General features: G+C 40.2%; 1 protein-coding gene and 1 long non-coding RNA gene across 3 annotated transcripts in view; one reads left to right on the forward strand and one right to left on the reverse strand.

Moving 5' to 3' along the window:
• The window catches only part of PCGF5 (polycomb group ring finger 5), a 76160-nt gene extending 62256 nt beyond the window's left edge, over positions 1-13904 (forward strand). The window contains exon 11 of the mRNA XM_042862777.1: positions 12977-13904. The gene's annotated coding sequence lies outside the window, so the exon portion shown is untranslated. The remainder of the gene's footprint in view (positions 1-12976) is intronic.
• LOC122175267 lies at positions 12082-15172 on the reverse strand. Of its 2 annotated transcripts, XR_006177372.1 has the most exons (4): positions 15124-15172; positions 14988-15040; positions 14067-14166; positions 12082-13773 (listed from the first exon to the last, which is right to left on the reverse strand). It is a non-coding gene; the product is annotated as an uncharacterized LOC122175267 (long non-coding RNA). The 2 variants fall into 2 exon arrangements; XR_006177371.1 differs by lacking the exon at positions 15124-15172 and having other exon boundaries at positions 14988-15094.
• Positions 15173-15350: the final 178 nt, after the last annotated feature.

Genomic DNA, 15350 nt, shown 5'->3' on the forward strand with positions numbered 1-15350 from the left:
TTAAGTAAGCAAAGTAAGGAAAGAAGTGAAATAAGAGAACTGTTTTTCAAACAGAGTGAGAGCATTCAATCCAGTAAATCCCTCATTACAAGTGATGTTCAATATGATTGAGATCCTCCAAACCACAGTCTGGACCCTGAGCATGCCTGGAGAACTCAAGCAACAAAGAGGAATAGGAAATATTTTTCTCTATGGCTAGTCCAGCTAAAAATAAATAAATAAATAAATAAATAAATAAAATCTGGTTTTTAAAGAGGCTTTTCTTGTACTTCTGTTGTCTATTGTTCGAAGCGGGAACTTTGAATCATTGGGTTTTCTGTGCATGATAGGAAAAGTGTGCAAATCAGTGATTATGATGAAGTATTTCTTCAAGATGAGAAAAAATGATGCCTCAAATTTGGGTTACGAAATGAATCACTTGCTCAGCTCTAGGATGTAGTGCTGTGTACCTACACTAAGGTACTTCATGACTGTTTCTGTGTGCCAACAGATGCTGGTGCAGGGCAATTAAATTCTTTACCCAAAGGAGAAAAGTGCAGAGGTGGCCTCAGCTGACTATTTCTGTCGTGCAAAATGCTGATGTGTCAGCATTTGTCCTTGTCTATGTGAGCAATGGAGGTGAATGACTTTGAGGCATGTGGTTTGGTGGTAGACAAAAGACCTATCTGTAGGAGATGGCAGGCCTGAGTAAACTGTGTGTCTGTGTGTACATTTATTAGAACATTTTTTAAAATACCTTTACGAATTGTAGGTTCATAGAATTGTTTGAGTTTGAAGGGCCAATTTAAGGCCATCTGGTCCAACTCCTCTTCAGTGAACAGGGACATCTACGGCTAGATCAGGTTGCATAAAGCTCAGTCGAAAAATGTTGTTGTCTTTTCTGTTTCATTAGCTATAGAAGTATACTTGTGCGTGGTCTGATTAATCTCTTGTGTATCTTGTGTTTTTGCAAAACTTTGCTATTAAATGAGCTGCTTGGAGGAACTGGCAGGTTTGTAGGAGGGGGTCCTTTCTGCCTGTGAATGTCATCATTTCCAGAATAAGTGATGATAAATCTCCTCTGAATTGAAAATTAATTGCAAACAAACCATAGGGAACCCCGGCGATGGTAAACAAAAATAAACCGCCTCATAAAAACTGAGCTGAATGAGCTCAGGCTTTCTTCTACTCACAGATAAACATCGCTGTTTAATCAGAATCTTTAGTTGCAGTGCTATTCACTTGGGAGCACTGCAGCACATTCTCCTTCCCTCAACACAGGTTGCTGTTTTCTTTCCAGCCACTAATACCCTGTTCCAGGAAGCAACCTGGGAGGAGGACATAGGGAGGGATTAAGAGCCAGTAGAGCCCCATTTGATTACTGCAGGCCATAGGAAATGCTTACCCACTGCTTTAACATAACCCCTTGCACAAGTTCTAAACGTCACTGTGTTTTGCATAGGGGGTTTATATTTATTGAAACAAAACAGTAAGATGTGATAGATTGGCTGAAAGTTCATTTTCATTTTACAATGTTGGGTATTTCTGATTGAATGAAAAAAGCCCACCGATAGATGAAAATAAAAATGCAGATAGACCAAAACAAAGATTTGGAGTAAACCTCACTTGCGATCCTTAATCAAGTAAATCTCCAAATAATTCAGATGAAAATCTTGCTGCAGGAAGGATCCTTATTTTGGCAACAAAATATAAGAGCTACAGCAAAACATGGATAATTTGGACATGATTTACTGAGTTTCTTTCTTGTAAATGGCTTTCTTCTTATCTGTGCTTGTAACAAGAAATCTCCTCCTTCCTGAACAGCCACAGAGCCTGCTTTAAAGCCTAAAAATTGTTATTGGCCTGTTTTCAGCTGCTCCTCTTGACGTCAGTGGGGAGATCTGGCTCTCTCTGAAACACATTAAAGTAGTGGATATGAATGTTATAAATATATCAAGAAATAAAGTGATTTCTTCAAAACAAGGGGGCCATAGCTTCTGCTTCCACAGATACCCTGCCATTTCCTCTCAGCAGTAGGCAGAGGTCTGGTTGTTTGGATAGGTGCCCTTCTGTGCAGAGCTTCTTTTCCAAAACACGTCTATTATTTCTAAAGGATTCCGTCATATCAAGTTAAATCTAAACAAAGAAAAGTCCTGACAAGTCAAACTAAAAAGCAGAAACATTTTAGGCAGAAGCAAAAATAAATCAAATATTTGCAGTAACTTCATATTCCCTGAGCAGAAATAATGCTTGCTATTCAGGTATGATGACTGTGTTTTTTCCCTGTGCTTTCCAGTCGAAGGAGATGCAGAGGGTAACCCAGGACACCAGTAAGTGCCTTTTCTTGTAACATGAGATTTTCATACAGCATGCCTATGAGCACAGCATTTATGTGCAACTCAGCACAAATAATTCTGTAAAGATGACCGTACTTTGTTATTGATGGAAAGCTGATAGGGCTCCTCAGCCACACAGAAGCGGCTCTCCCGATGGTTTGCATTAGTTCATATAGAAGGCATCCAGACTATGTCGCCAGCAGACAGCTCTGCCTTTTTAGGGTGAGGCAGTGCTCATGTTGGAGTCTGCGCTTTTCTGTGCTGCACAGGAGCCTGGTGAGCAGACAGATGAGATGTTATACCGATCTGACTCTTAGCTTTTTCATGCCAAATTGATTATTCTGTTTCAACACAGCACGGATCTCCTTTCCTCAGGGTATATGCTGGCATTTCTTCGAGTCTAAATATGTAATTTTTTGTCTTTCTAAAGACAGAGATTGTGTTCATCGCCATCTGTGGGTGGAAGCTGTATTCTTCACATGCTTAGGTCCACATGATATCCTAAAGATTTAGGTGTAGGAAGCAGAATTTCTGCCTGAGCTTCTTCCCTCCTCAGTCTGCCAGCAGGGGATTTTTAATGTGGAATCTTTCTGAGGAGCTGTTGTAGTGCTATTAGGCAATTATTGTCAATACTACCTGGATTGGTCAGTCCCTGGGGCTTGAGAGATGCTGCAGAAGTACTTATATAAGATACTGGACATTGAAATTTTTTATTAGCACCTATCTGCTTTTTTATTCCAATGAATTCTGTGCTGAATGCTCAGATAAAAAGCTAAAAATGTTGTTCCTCAGTAGACAACCAAGTAACTCCAACTGTTAGAAAAATGTCAGACTCCAGACCACACAAATCCTTTGAATGTTGTCTGACCGTGTCTGTTGGGACCTGATGTCCCCAGCAGAAAGCATGGGCTTTCATGGCATCATGGTGCAAGCAGCACTGGGATCCATCAGTGGTGAGGTGGGTGAGTTGTGGAGTCCTGCACATCTTATACAAACCGTAAAAGAGTGTCAGTCACAGAACCCTGAGATGGCTTAGAAGTTGTTTCTTTCATTAATTGCCATTGCAGCCATAACCGAAAAAAATATCAGCATGGGATGATTCATTTCTCTGAAGGATCTATATAATCTTATCTATAGCTTTTAACTTTCTAGCTTTTGTTTCTGTACGTTTCCCCAGGGACATTCCACAGTACTTCCTGTTACAGATTTTCACCAATGCCGAAGTGAGATGAAGTTACACCCATAACTTCCTTATACAGATTCCTGAGAGAATGCTTTTTTTTTTTTTTCTTTTTTCTTTTTTCCCTTGTTTGGCTTGCTATAACATGTTGAAGTTTTTTTAAGCATTAGACTTTTCAATTGTTTCTAAATGGGTAATACATGAAGTCTTTGCGTCTGGTTGATGCTTTCTGTTGAATATACTGGAACTTGCAATGCCTCTTACCAAAGATCTGCACCTTTAGTTAATAAAGGCTGAAAGAAGGCCTTAAGCAGAGGTGTTGTCTTGTAAATCATTAAACTCCTTGGTCTCATTTTGGAAAAGGAAAAAAAAAAAAAAAAGAAAGAAAGAGAGAAAGAAAAAGAAAGGAAAAAAAAAAAAAGGACAAGTTTATACAGTTAGGCTCATAAACCCTGACTACCTTCTCTCCCAAGGATTCCAGACTCCAGCAAAAAAGAAATGTGCAGGGCATGTAAAAAAAGGGGAAACTGGGGGAGAAATGTTGTGCTGACCTGGAAAGTATGCTGTCTTTAAATATGTGTTTTTATTAGCTACAAAGAACTCATTTCTCCAATATGAAGTATTCACAGCAACGGTTACATCACTGGCAAAATTCTGCTTCCAGTTAAATTTGGAACAGTAGCACAAGATACTTACAGCCATTTTTACAGTAATATCTGCTTAGGGTATCCTTGAAAGTAATCTAACATTTCATTCCTCTTAAAGATTGTTTCTTGCTGTGTGTGCTATACTCAGTCATCTGCTCTTCTTTCCTTGGAGTTTTTGTATAAAAGTGAGGTATTTGTTAGGACTTTCTCATTGTGGGTTTCCCTATTATGTAAGGGATGAGTGCCTTTTTCTCTTTTTTAAGCCCCCCTGCAGTGTTGGTTGGAAAACTGTTTCACTTTGAGAATGTCCACGCTTGGTCTGAAAGGAACAGATTGTGGCTATAGATCCTGAAGAAATGTCAAACAGATGTCAAACAGTTGCTGAAGTTTGAATTATGTAGAAATTTCATAGCAGGCCGACTCTGAAGTGTCTTCCCTCTGCTGTGTGCCACCTTCAGTCTTGTAAATGATTTAGCAGACCTCCTTACGGCTTCCATGGAGCTGTGCATGAGCTGTATCAAAGAAAAAGTTTTAGAGATTACAGTTTGGGGGCTTTGTTTCTGTAAATCACTTTGTATCTAGTTTTGTTTCCATTAACTTTAGTGAAAGTTATGCCAGAACCGCTGCCACCAGGAGCCTGTTGGGGCTTGCCATGAAACCTTAGTCATGATGTCCTGCTGATCCACCCAGCAGACTATAAAGCCACCCACTGGCTCCTGGCTCAGCCTAGACAGCAGTGAAGATGAGGACACAAAAATGCAGGGACTATTGCTATGCCAGCACTTTGGAAGTGCCACGACATGACCTGCATGCTTCCAGTCCTGTTGCAGAGTGCTGCTCCATGCACAGCCTTCACAGGAAGAAATAGCAGCAATAGTGCTAGTGCTGGCTGCCAACCTGAGAAATGCACTGCACGCTATGGCCCTGTTCACCTTTGCCTCCCTCCAACCCATGAACTAGTCTGGTAATGAAAACAATTTTCAAGGCAATAATTTTTAATCACTGTCAGCAATTAGCAGCCACAAACCCAGAGGCACCACAAAAGATCAGCTACTATTCTTCCAAGAAATATCTCAACCATTTTTTGAGCCCTACAGAAAAGGGGGGAAAAAAGCCACTTAGAAAGATTTATCTGAAATGTTCTGCTTGTCTAAGCAGATCGCTGGTATGAGAAGATCACTCTTTGAAACTGAATAAAACAGGACTTTCTTTCATTTTTCTACAGGAAAGAAAGCAATTTTTGGCTTTGTAGACTGAAATGAAGTAGCAAGAGAGATGGGAACATTCACTTTCCTGGGTCCTTCCCTCATTATTCTTTATCATCTTTTCTGATCCCTCCTAAGTTGCTGTTTTGTGTAGTTGTGAATGCCAGTAGGACTAGAAGAGTAAATGGATGGCATCTGTCTCCTCATGCTGTATTTTAAGGTCCTTCAAAGACTTTTCAAATCACCCTCCTATCTGATGTCAGTTGAACAGCTTTTTCTATAAGATTTATGACAAGTTCAATTTTAACTCCACCCCTTTTGCAAGCAACAATTTATTTCATTCTACTGAAAAGTAATATTAGAAGCAGCACCAAACCCAAAAATAGTCTGAAGTTTTCTGGCAACTAGAGGAAGGTGGTAATATAAGACAGGGAAAAATCTTGTTTCTGACCAGCTCAGGGCAGGTGGGGACTGGCATGGCCCCAGTGTAATTTTAGCCCATGTGTTGTAGGAAAGTAGCTTCTTACTACCCCCGCTGAAGCCCAGAGTGCAGCATGATGAGCTAACCTGATGCATGGCCATCCTTGTACTGTGCAGGAAGGGGGACAGGGCTGCCATAGCTCCTTCATGGGGTGTTTCTTTGTGCCTGTAGATGCAGTTACTTTGGGTTGAACTAAGTAGAGCTTTCTAGTCATGGAGATGCCACCTTAGAATTCCAGCTGAGGCCAGGATTAGTTCCTTTAGCTTTAAACTTGACATTTTGTCTTCGTGCTTTTCCAGCTGCTTTAACCATGAGCCATTGGTATTGGAGACAATCAGATACAGAGGTTTATTGGTGTGATTGTTTGTATCTGTTGTCGCGATTCACTTGTTTTCTAGGTCACATGATATGATGGGAGAGGTAAGGCCTACTTTTCTCCTTCTTGTGTGCTAGTTATTCCAGAATAGGATTAGCAATACTTAAAATTTATTGTTCCAATAGCATCTGTAAAGCACTGTCTCATTATTGGTTGTTGTGTTGACAGTTACCATAGGCTTGGGGCAGATTTGGGTCCCAGGTTTCTGTCCGTGACAGATGAGTTGCTCAGTACAAAGCAGGCTGTACGAGAAGTCTCCATCCAGTATCCAGCAGCATCACCAGACCTTGGGAATCATAGAATCATAGAATGACCTGGGTTGAAAAGGACCACAATGATCATCTAGTTTCAACCCTCCTGCTGTGTACAGGTTGCCAACCACTGGACCAGGCTGCCCAGAGCCACATCCAGCCTGGCCTTGAATGCCTCCAGGGGTGGGGCATCCACAACCTCCTTGGGCAACCTGTTCCAGTGCATCACCACCCTCTGTGTGAAAATCTTCCTCCTAATATCTAACCTAAATCTCCCCTGTCTTAGTTTAAACAGTCCTGTTGCTGCCCCACCTCATACCTAAGTAAAGTGAACAGAAAGATTTCATTCTGTGGCTGGACAGGTGAGTAGCTGTTCTGCTCTCAGTTATTGGCTTGAAGCTTACCAGACCTGATGTCTGAAGTATGATTCAGCTGCAGTACCTACAATGCACATTCTTTCTCAGATGGTGTAGGAAAGAAAACAGCATGTACATGGGCATGGTCTAGAGGACCTATGTGATCTTCTTGAAATATCTGAGCTGTGGTCTGTGGAATGGATAATCAAAAATAGTGGAGAGGCACTGGAATGGGCTGCTCAGGAAGGTGGTGGAATCACTGTCCGTGGAGGTTCAAGAACTGTGCAGATGTGGCACTGAGGAACATGGTTAATGGACATGATGGCATGAGCTGATGGTTGGACTTGATGATCCTAGAGGTATTTTCCAACCTTTATGATTCTATGATTTTCCTGATGCATTTTTCAGCAGTTTGGGAAGTTTGTGAATACAAGATTGAATTGTGTCTATTATGCTTAGTAGTCTCAGCCATTTACATTTTTTTTAATTTCTTTTGCTAGCCTGTTTAGACTTACAACTAACACCATGCAACAATGAGTTCCACAACTTAATTTTGTAAGGGGAATTTTTTTTTTTTTAAAAAAAGCATTTCTTCATCATTTATTTTTACATCTGCTACATCCTTGCATTCTGAGAGTAAAGTTTGAGAGACAGACTCATCCCTGCTTTCTGCTTGAGTCCTTCTAGTGTCCTAGCCCAGAGCTGGATTAGTGCCAGTAGTGGATTAATGTGGGGAAGTGGGACATCACATGAATATTATCTTTGAATTGCCTCTGCCTGGTTTTGCCAGCTATCTGTCCAAACTCCGCAGCAATAGTCATTTGTTTAGGTTGAATGTGGTGCTCTGGTTCAGGCCTGTAACACTGATCCTTTCCGTAGATTCTATATTACTCCCTCGCCTCCAGCCAGTACATCCCAGCACAGAGCATGCATAAATCACATGATGCACTGAATTGTCAGTTTAGTAGTGTGAGAGCTTTCTCCTCCTGAGAGAGGCTTGTTCCAAAATGGCCAATGGCCTTGGGTTCAGGGGTTATACACCAGCAAGGCAACAGTCCTTGGGCCAAGCAACAGAGCAAGAACTTGGCCGACCATTCTACAAGTGCCTTGAATGCCAGCTACTGCTGCCCAAAAAGATCTTTTCTCTTAACTCAGAGTAGAGAACCTTTATCTGAAAGCTCATATTAAAAATAAATAATATAAAAAAATAAATCTACCTTTGCAACTACTTCCTCAACTCATGCAAGTGACAGATCCTAGGTCTGCCCTGCCATGATGAATCAACGGTCAGGCTCGCATAGGCGTTCTGAAAAGATGCTCCTGAAAATCTGCTAGTGAGGCAAGCTAAAAATGACTCCAATTCCTACAGGGAAAACATATGAACTAGGCTTTTCAGAGGCCTAACTGCTGTGAAGTATGCTAATTTCCACCATGCGTATCTTATTTTCAAGCTGTAATTCAGCCAATTTCAGTTAATAAACTGGATTATGCATTTGTTTACAGCACTCTTTCTAAAAGAGAAGTCACATTTATAATAATCACATACACATGGAAGTCATTTTCTTCATCTTATCAGTTGTTCATGCATTTAGAATATTCCCCTTATTCTAGTTTCTCTGAAGCAAGAATTCTTTTAGTTCAGAACACGATTCAAGAAAAATTAGTTAAGCAAGCTTATTTGCTAAGCAGCCCAGATGAAGTGAGAATTATTGTTGCTCTGTATCGGATCTATTCTGGGATTTCTACTAATGGAGAAAGCTGGTGTACTCTGGGCCTGCCCACAGGCCTGGCCACATGCCATAGGACTCTGGAGCTGTAGCTCAGGGACCCGCATCACCTTACTTTCCTTCCCTGTTCCAGTCTTTCCCAGGGTGAGTGTATGTGTCAGATTTTTGACAGATCTATTTGCTGCTGTCACCCAGTACAACCTTGCAAACAATCTTTTTTAAACACTGTTCTCTAGATTGCATCATTCCCATGCAAACTAAGCCAAATTAATGTATTTTTAAGTCCCTACTACAAAAGATTAAAAAGTGTGTACATAGGAGTTTAAAAGAGCAAGGACTTGCTGCCAGAGCTGATGGAGAACTTTACATCATAGTCAATTGTTTTTAACAGTTGCAAAACAGAATGTTCTTTTTTCCAGTTCATTTAAGTTTTATGATGAGCTTAGCCTAAAATATGATTGTATTACCAGAAGGAGGTAAATACTGATGGATTTTCTGTTAGAATATGTAATTTTTTTCATTGTTGTGCTTCAGCTTTCATGTGAAGAATCATTTTAATTGATTTAGCCTGTACCTAATTAATGTAAGTATTTATAATATGTGCTTAACCACTCAAAAAGGTTTCTTAATAATTGTCTCCTGTTGCTTCCCCGATTTTCAAACTGCTAGCAAGCAGAACAACACAAGATACATTTACTCCCCTTGAGAGGCACCTCACTTCACAGTGAGCTTCACTGACATCAGTGAATGTCCTTGTTATGTCTGGCAGCAGCTACCAAACTGAGATTTATCAGCCCAGTTTGATTCTAGCAGTTCCAGCAGGGTCACCAGCCTGACAGAAGCACAATTGCTCATGTAGTTTATATGGTCACAAATGGGATAAAACTGAGGAAAAATTGAGAAGGGCTGAGGATAAAAGCTAAGTAGCTGTGAACACAGATAGTTCAATCTGGCCTTTGTTTATAAATAGTGCTGTTGAATGCCACAGAACTACTGGAAATGTTTCTTCATGCAAAATAGAGAAGCAATCTTTTGCACTTGAAGATCATCACATCACAGTGGTCTGTGGGGACAGGACAGGAGGGAATGGCCATAAAATGGAAGTTCTGCACCAATCTGTGACAGAGCTTCTTCACAGTGAGGGTGACAGAGCACTGGAACAGGCTGCCCAGTGAGGTTGTGGAGTCTCCTTCTCAGGAGATGTTCAAGACCCGCTTGGATGCCTACCTGTGCAGGCTGCTGTAGGGAGCCTGCTTTGGCAAGGGGGTTGGACTTGATCTCTACAGGGGCCTTCCAACCCCTACAGTTCTGTGATCATCTGTGTTCGTACTTAAAACCATTAAGGTCACACCACAAAGAGTTCCAAATCTGTGTTTGCAGATACCATCTCAGTTTTGCTACAGAAATTGTTGCAATATCCTTTATGGACAAATGGAAAATGTTATGTCTTGTTTGTTTTCAGCTACAGTGTTTTAAGGGATTTTCCTTTAAAAGACTTAATCCTAAACATATTGTGTCCCCCCAAATTGTTCTACTTGTTCTGCTCTTTCAAAAGAACCATCTGTCAAGCATTTACTCATATGTTTGCTAAGTAATACAGTAAAAGCTCATTTTAAATGCAGAGCTAATCCTACAGCATTTCCTTCCATTTCAGCTAGTTTGTTGTTTCATCATTTTTATTAGTGCTTAAAAGGCCATAGTCACTTCTGTAATAGTAAAGGAATGGGAGTTAGTTAAGTTCTACATCTAAAAGTAATAAACTTGTCAGAATCTGTAGAGTCTGATAATAAACAGCAGTTTGTTTTGTGATGATAACTCCATCCTTATAGAAAGCTGCACTTCATAAAACTTGAATTGACTTGTTTCATATGCCTGATTACTGGGAATAAAGATGCCAGGCACCTAGGAGATTGGCTGTGGGAAGTGGTAAGAACATGTAAAGGTCAGAGCAAGCAAAGCTCTCTAGCTCTCAGCCAGAAAATGTAGTGGTCCTCTGTAAAGGCCATGTGTGGCTATTGAGGGAAAAGCTGACTGGATTATCTGAAGCAGTGAAGTCTGGTTCCTGTGAATAGCAATTTTAAAAGGACAAAATTGATCTTGGGCACTCAGCTCATAGGTTGGAGGACAAACAGTGGAAATATGAAATTCCAGCTTTTTCCTCCTTTGAGGTATTTCCCCAGCTTCAAGCTGCTCATGACATGAGTGCAGAGATTATCACCACTGTTGTTCATACTGTTTGTCGCTTACTTTTTGCTATTCCGGCAACAGAGAGCAGCCCTTAGCACTTAATGCTCTCACCTGGAGGGTTATACCAGCAAGGGACAGGCAGAATGCCTCTGTGAGCCTCTGTGTTGTGTAACTGCAGAGCCTACAGTGTAGGACACTTACATCTGCTTCTGTTATTCAGGTTCCGAATGCAAGGGTCCACCTACATGCTCAGCTAATCTGTGCCAGGACACAGGAGGATTCTTACCTAGTTGCAGATCATGAGAAATGGTCTGCCACATGTTCAGTGTGACCAGATAAAGAAGAAGGAGCTAGAAAGGGTGAGATGAAGAGTGTGGGCTTTGCTTTACACATTTTCCAAAGTGTGCACAACATATTAAGGGATTGTGGCAAGAGCTTCCAAAAGTTCATCTGAAACACTGACGACCCGGGCTATGAAGATCTGGCTGTACACAGAGTTGTCTTGACCTTGGTCAAGGCACGTGGAAAAAATTTCCAGCTTTCCATTTGATCAAATGACAGTCTCTGTATAAGTGTAGTGTTAGAAGGCTGTTTTATTACCTCTGGGCCCATCAGATTGTGAAATTATTACAGGTAGAGGGTTTTCTTGATTTTGTTTTTGTTCAGAAAAGAATAGTGAAGTCTAGCAGAAACTAAGTTTCTTATCTTCACACTTGCAGATGTCTGAACAGGCTGTGTTGTCTTTCTCAATCAATATATGGTTTCAAACTGACCTGGAGGGTTAAACGTGACTTTATACATACTCCCTTTGGAATTTCTAGTACAGAAATCAAAGATGGCTTTGGTTTCAAGAATGAAGAAGATAAAGATTAAATTTTAGTAGTCTTGCTTTTTTCTTTTTTCTTTTTTTTTCCAATTAATGAGGCTGTAGCTGGTTAACTACTGAGTTTCCAAACTCTGTCACTTTAAATTATGTCAGTACTGTAAGTGGGAGTTTCTAAAAAGTAAAAATTAGGAAACACCATAAGATCTTTAACTGCTGTATGAAGCTAGTTTTATAATGTAAATGCAGACAATCTAGAGAAGTGACAGGATTTGCTTTTAATATAGGTCTTGATGAAATAATTAGCACTAAAGAGAAGAAACTTTGAAGAGCAGAGTACTGATTTTCCATGAAATATTCATTTCTAGTAAGTCATTTAAATTAGAAGTGTCAAAAAAGGAAATTGTTCCAAGACTTCTCTCAAAGTCTGTCTAACATTTTGTTGGGAAAAAAGAGGGAAAGGGGAGAAGGAAGTGTTGTTTTGGTTTTGCTTTCTTTTTTAACTTAAAGCCTTCAGCTGCAGCTTGCCATGTTTGTATTTTTGATTAATCCCTTCACATTTCTCTTGGAAAATCCTATGAACCTGACCAAAACTCAGAAGGAAATGTTTGAAATTTATACCTAACTCCTTTCTCTCATTCCAGCAGTCTGTATTGTAAGATGTTAAGCAATGTAAATTAGCAAGACTGACCCAAGAGTTGGTTATCATTGTTCTGGAAGATTTGTTACCACATAAAGCACGAGAAATTCTTCTCAGTTGTGACTGGCTTTATAGAAATAAGATCTCAATTTAAAAAATAAAAAACAAAAAACTCATACTGTGGCAATGTTTGACAAAAATCCCTTTGTATCGTGTTGTAGCAAGCTGCCAGGCAATGTCATCCAAATGTCTGTTTGGTAGTGAAAAAGATTTTCAGAAAGACTTCTTACTAAAATGAGATATTCTATATATATGTGTATTTCTAAAGCATCTTGTCATTTTAAATTAGATTGCATACATTTAAATTTACTTTGAAAAGGAAAACAAGGTTCACACCATTTATAGTTTGGCTTCACTTCATATCACTAACTTTTTATCTCCCTTTTCAACCACCTTTCAGCACTCCACTATGCCACCAATTTTAGGCAGAACTGTTTAAAGTAAATGGGTCTAGGTTTATACCACAGAAACTAAAGGGCCCAGTGGTACAACTCAACTTAAGGACTTGCCCTCTGGAATCAGCTTTCCCATGTGAGCTGAGCTCACGAGCTCCATGCTCAGCACAGTGAGTGCTTTGCTCATCAGAAAGGAACAAGCCACAGGAACGGGTAGTCATTGTAACATGAGCAAATGGAAAACTACAGGGAAAAGAATGCCTTGTGTCCTTGACCTGTGCTTTCAGTTTATCAGCAATATGTTACCATCGGGAATTTTTACTTGTATTACAGAAACATGTAGGAGTTCCAGTATGCATCAGGACTTCATGCAGTACACAGACTCAAGAGACCTTTTCAGTTTGGGATGTGTTTGCTATGACCCATAGATGCTCAGAGAGTCCTCTGTCTGATTCTCGTGAAAAATCTGCACCAGAGCCAGAAGTCCTGTGTTTCTGGCTGCAGAGCACCACCACAGTGTACAATGAAGAACTTCGGCAGGACCACATTCAGCCCTGACACTGACCACATTTCCCTCCTTAATCCAGAGATTCCAGCTTTAGGACCATCCAAGAGGTTTCCATAACTGTTCATCAAGCATGCAAGAAGTAAAGATTAAGTACTTCAGACTCACTAAACACCATCTGGCTTCCTGGAGAATTTCCCACCAGATAAGAAAATATAGAACTTTTTGGAAATTTGTATTTTTGCTAGAAAATAAGTTCCCCTTTCTTATCTTCCTTGCAAACTCTTTCTTTGGATCACTGAGCAGCCTATGTCCTTATTTCCAACTATTAGCATTCATTTGGGGTTTTCTGCATCATGCAGATTGCCAGATTTTCTTACGTTCCTTTTCCTCTTTCATACACAGTGGCAGTAAAGGGAAATTGTTCCTTCCATAGCTGTCGCACTGCACACAGAGCCAGTCTGCCTCTCAGCAATGCCACTGAGTAGAACAGGCACAAAGGAGTGTTCTGGAGCATCACCTCTCATGGGCAGGACAAACAACTTCCAACAACTCTTCTAAAAGAAACTTGCTGCTCAAGGCCAATATGTTTGTAGTCACCCCTTTCTCTATGTCGCATGGAGAGCTGTTATAAGTATGACAAATTAAAAAAAAAAAAAAAAAAAGGCAGTGTTAATAAAAAAACTTGACAGAAATCATTATGACATTAATACTGCTACTTAAGAGATAAGAAAAGGGAGGGCAACTTTTCTAAATTAATTATTAAAGTTACAAAACTTTTATCATTGTGTTGATTTGGGGGTGCACCTTTTAGATACATTTAAAAGACACAGCTGTTTTTTTATGGCCAATAAATGATTACTGTCTTTGTGTCGTGTTGTGTTCAGTGGGACAGGCAGTTCTGGATGCTCAGCATACCTCTTGTGTGCAACAGATGCTGCAACATTTTGGTATGGAATTCACCAGGTCCCACTTTCTGGATCCACCATCCTCATAGCTCTGCAGCGCCGTGTACCTCCTGTGGGCAGAGTGAGCAGACAATTGTATTTTTCCTCTTGTGCACCTGTTTTGGATGTATTTACTTGTGCTCTATTTTGCATGTGCTAAACCCAGAGTCCTACAGAGCAAGGAAACTGAGTGGTTTGGCAGTGTGATGTGAAGGGCATTTTGCAACAAGGGAGTATAAAAGTACAGGTTTTAATGGTTATGACTAGAATTATAAAAACGTGGAACAAGAACTAAAACAACAAGTTTAATTGTTTTTATTATAACTAGCAATTTACTAAGAAGCAGTTTGCTCTTAATGAAACTACTGATATGAGTAAAATGGGCAGGAATTAGCTCGATAACTGTACAAGGCTGAAATCTCATCACGTTCTTTAGTTAGTTATTTATCCAGAACATTTTGTTTATTACTTTATTGTCCTTCACAAGTAACTCTCCTGATTATATAACTGTAATACCTGAATGTACAAATCTAAATAATTTAGTGGATGCTGCCCTCTGTAATCTGAATTTCACAAAGAGTCATAGGTACTTTTTCTAAAAAGGTTGTCAGAATCACCTTTCTCTTCTGCTGCTCTCTTAAATCACAGTCATTGTGTGCCACCCAGAGTTGGGACAGCAGAGCCAGAACACATGACAGGCTGCAGGGGAGCAAGAGTCACTGCAGTCCTCCTGTATCAAACAGCATCCCCTTCCATGTATGTCCAGAGATGAGTGACTCTAAAGGCAGCTCAACAGTAAATGACTCTTCCTGTGACAAAACAACATCCCCAAGGAATACAGAGATAAAACATGTGGCAGAAAACTGATATTTAATATGTTTCACAAGCTTACCTGTAAGCTTTTTTTTACTTATGACTCGCTTCCATACAGATTGCTTTCTCATCCTGTGAGGGACAAAGGGGAGGGAGGGATAAAGAATGGCAGCTTAAGTCCCAGCTTATCCCTCTGGCAACTTAAAAAGCCTTACCTCAGAACATTCAGTGCTAAGTTGTCCCTCTTCTACAGTTGCTTTTAATGGGTCTGACATTCCTTCTTCCCCTCCGTATGCGATAACGCACTGTATTTCCATGTACTCAACAGTATTTTTAGCACATATTGCAATTCCTTAGATAGGAAGCAAAGCCACAATGTTGTATCTCACTCCAGTGGTATCACTTCAGATTGCTGCCATGTGCTGGTAATTAAGTCATACAT

The sequence above is a fragment of the Lagopus leucura genome, unplaced genomic scaffold (assembly GCF_019238085.1).
Source record: "Lagopus leucura isolate 7727_CA_CO unplaced genomic scaffold, USGS_WTPT01 Super-Scaffold_739, whole genome shotgun sequence".
NCBI lineage: Eukaryota > Metazoa > Chordata > Aves > Galliformes > Phasianidae > Lagopus > Lagopus leucura.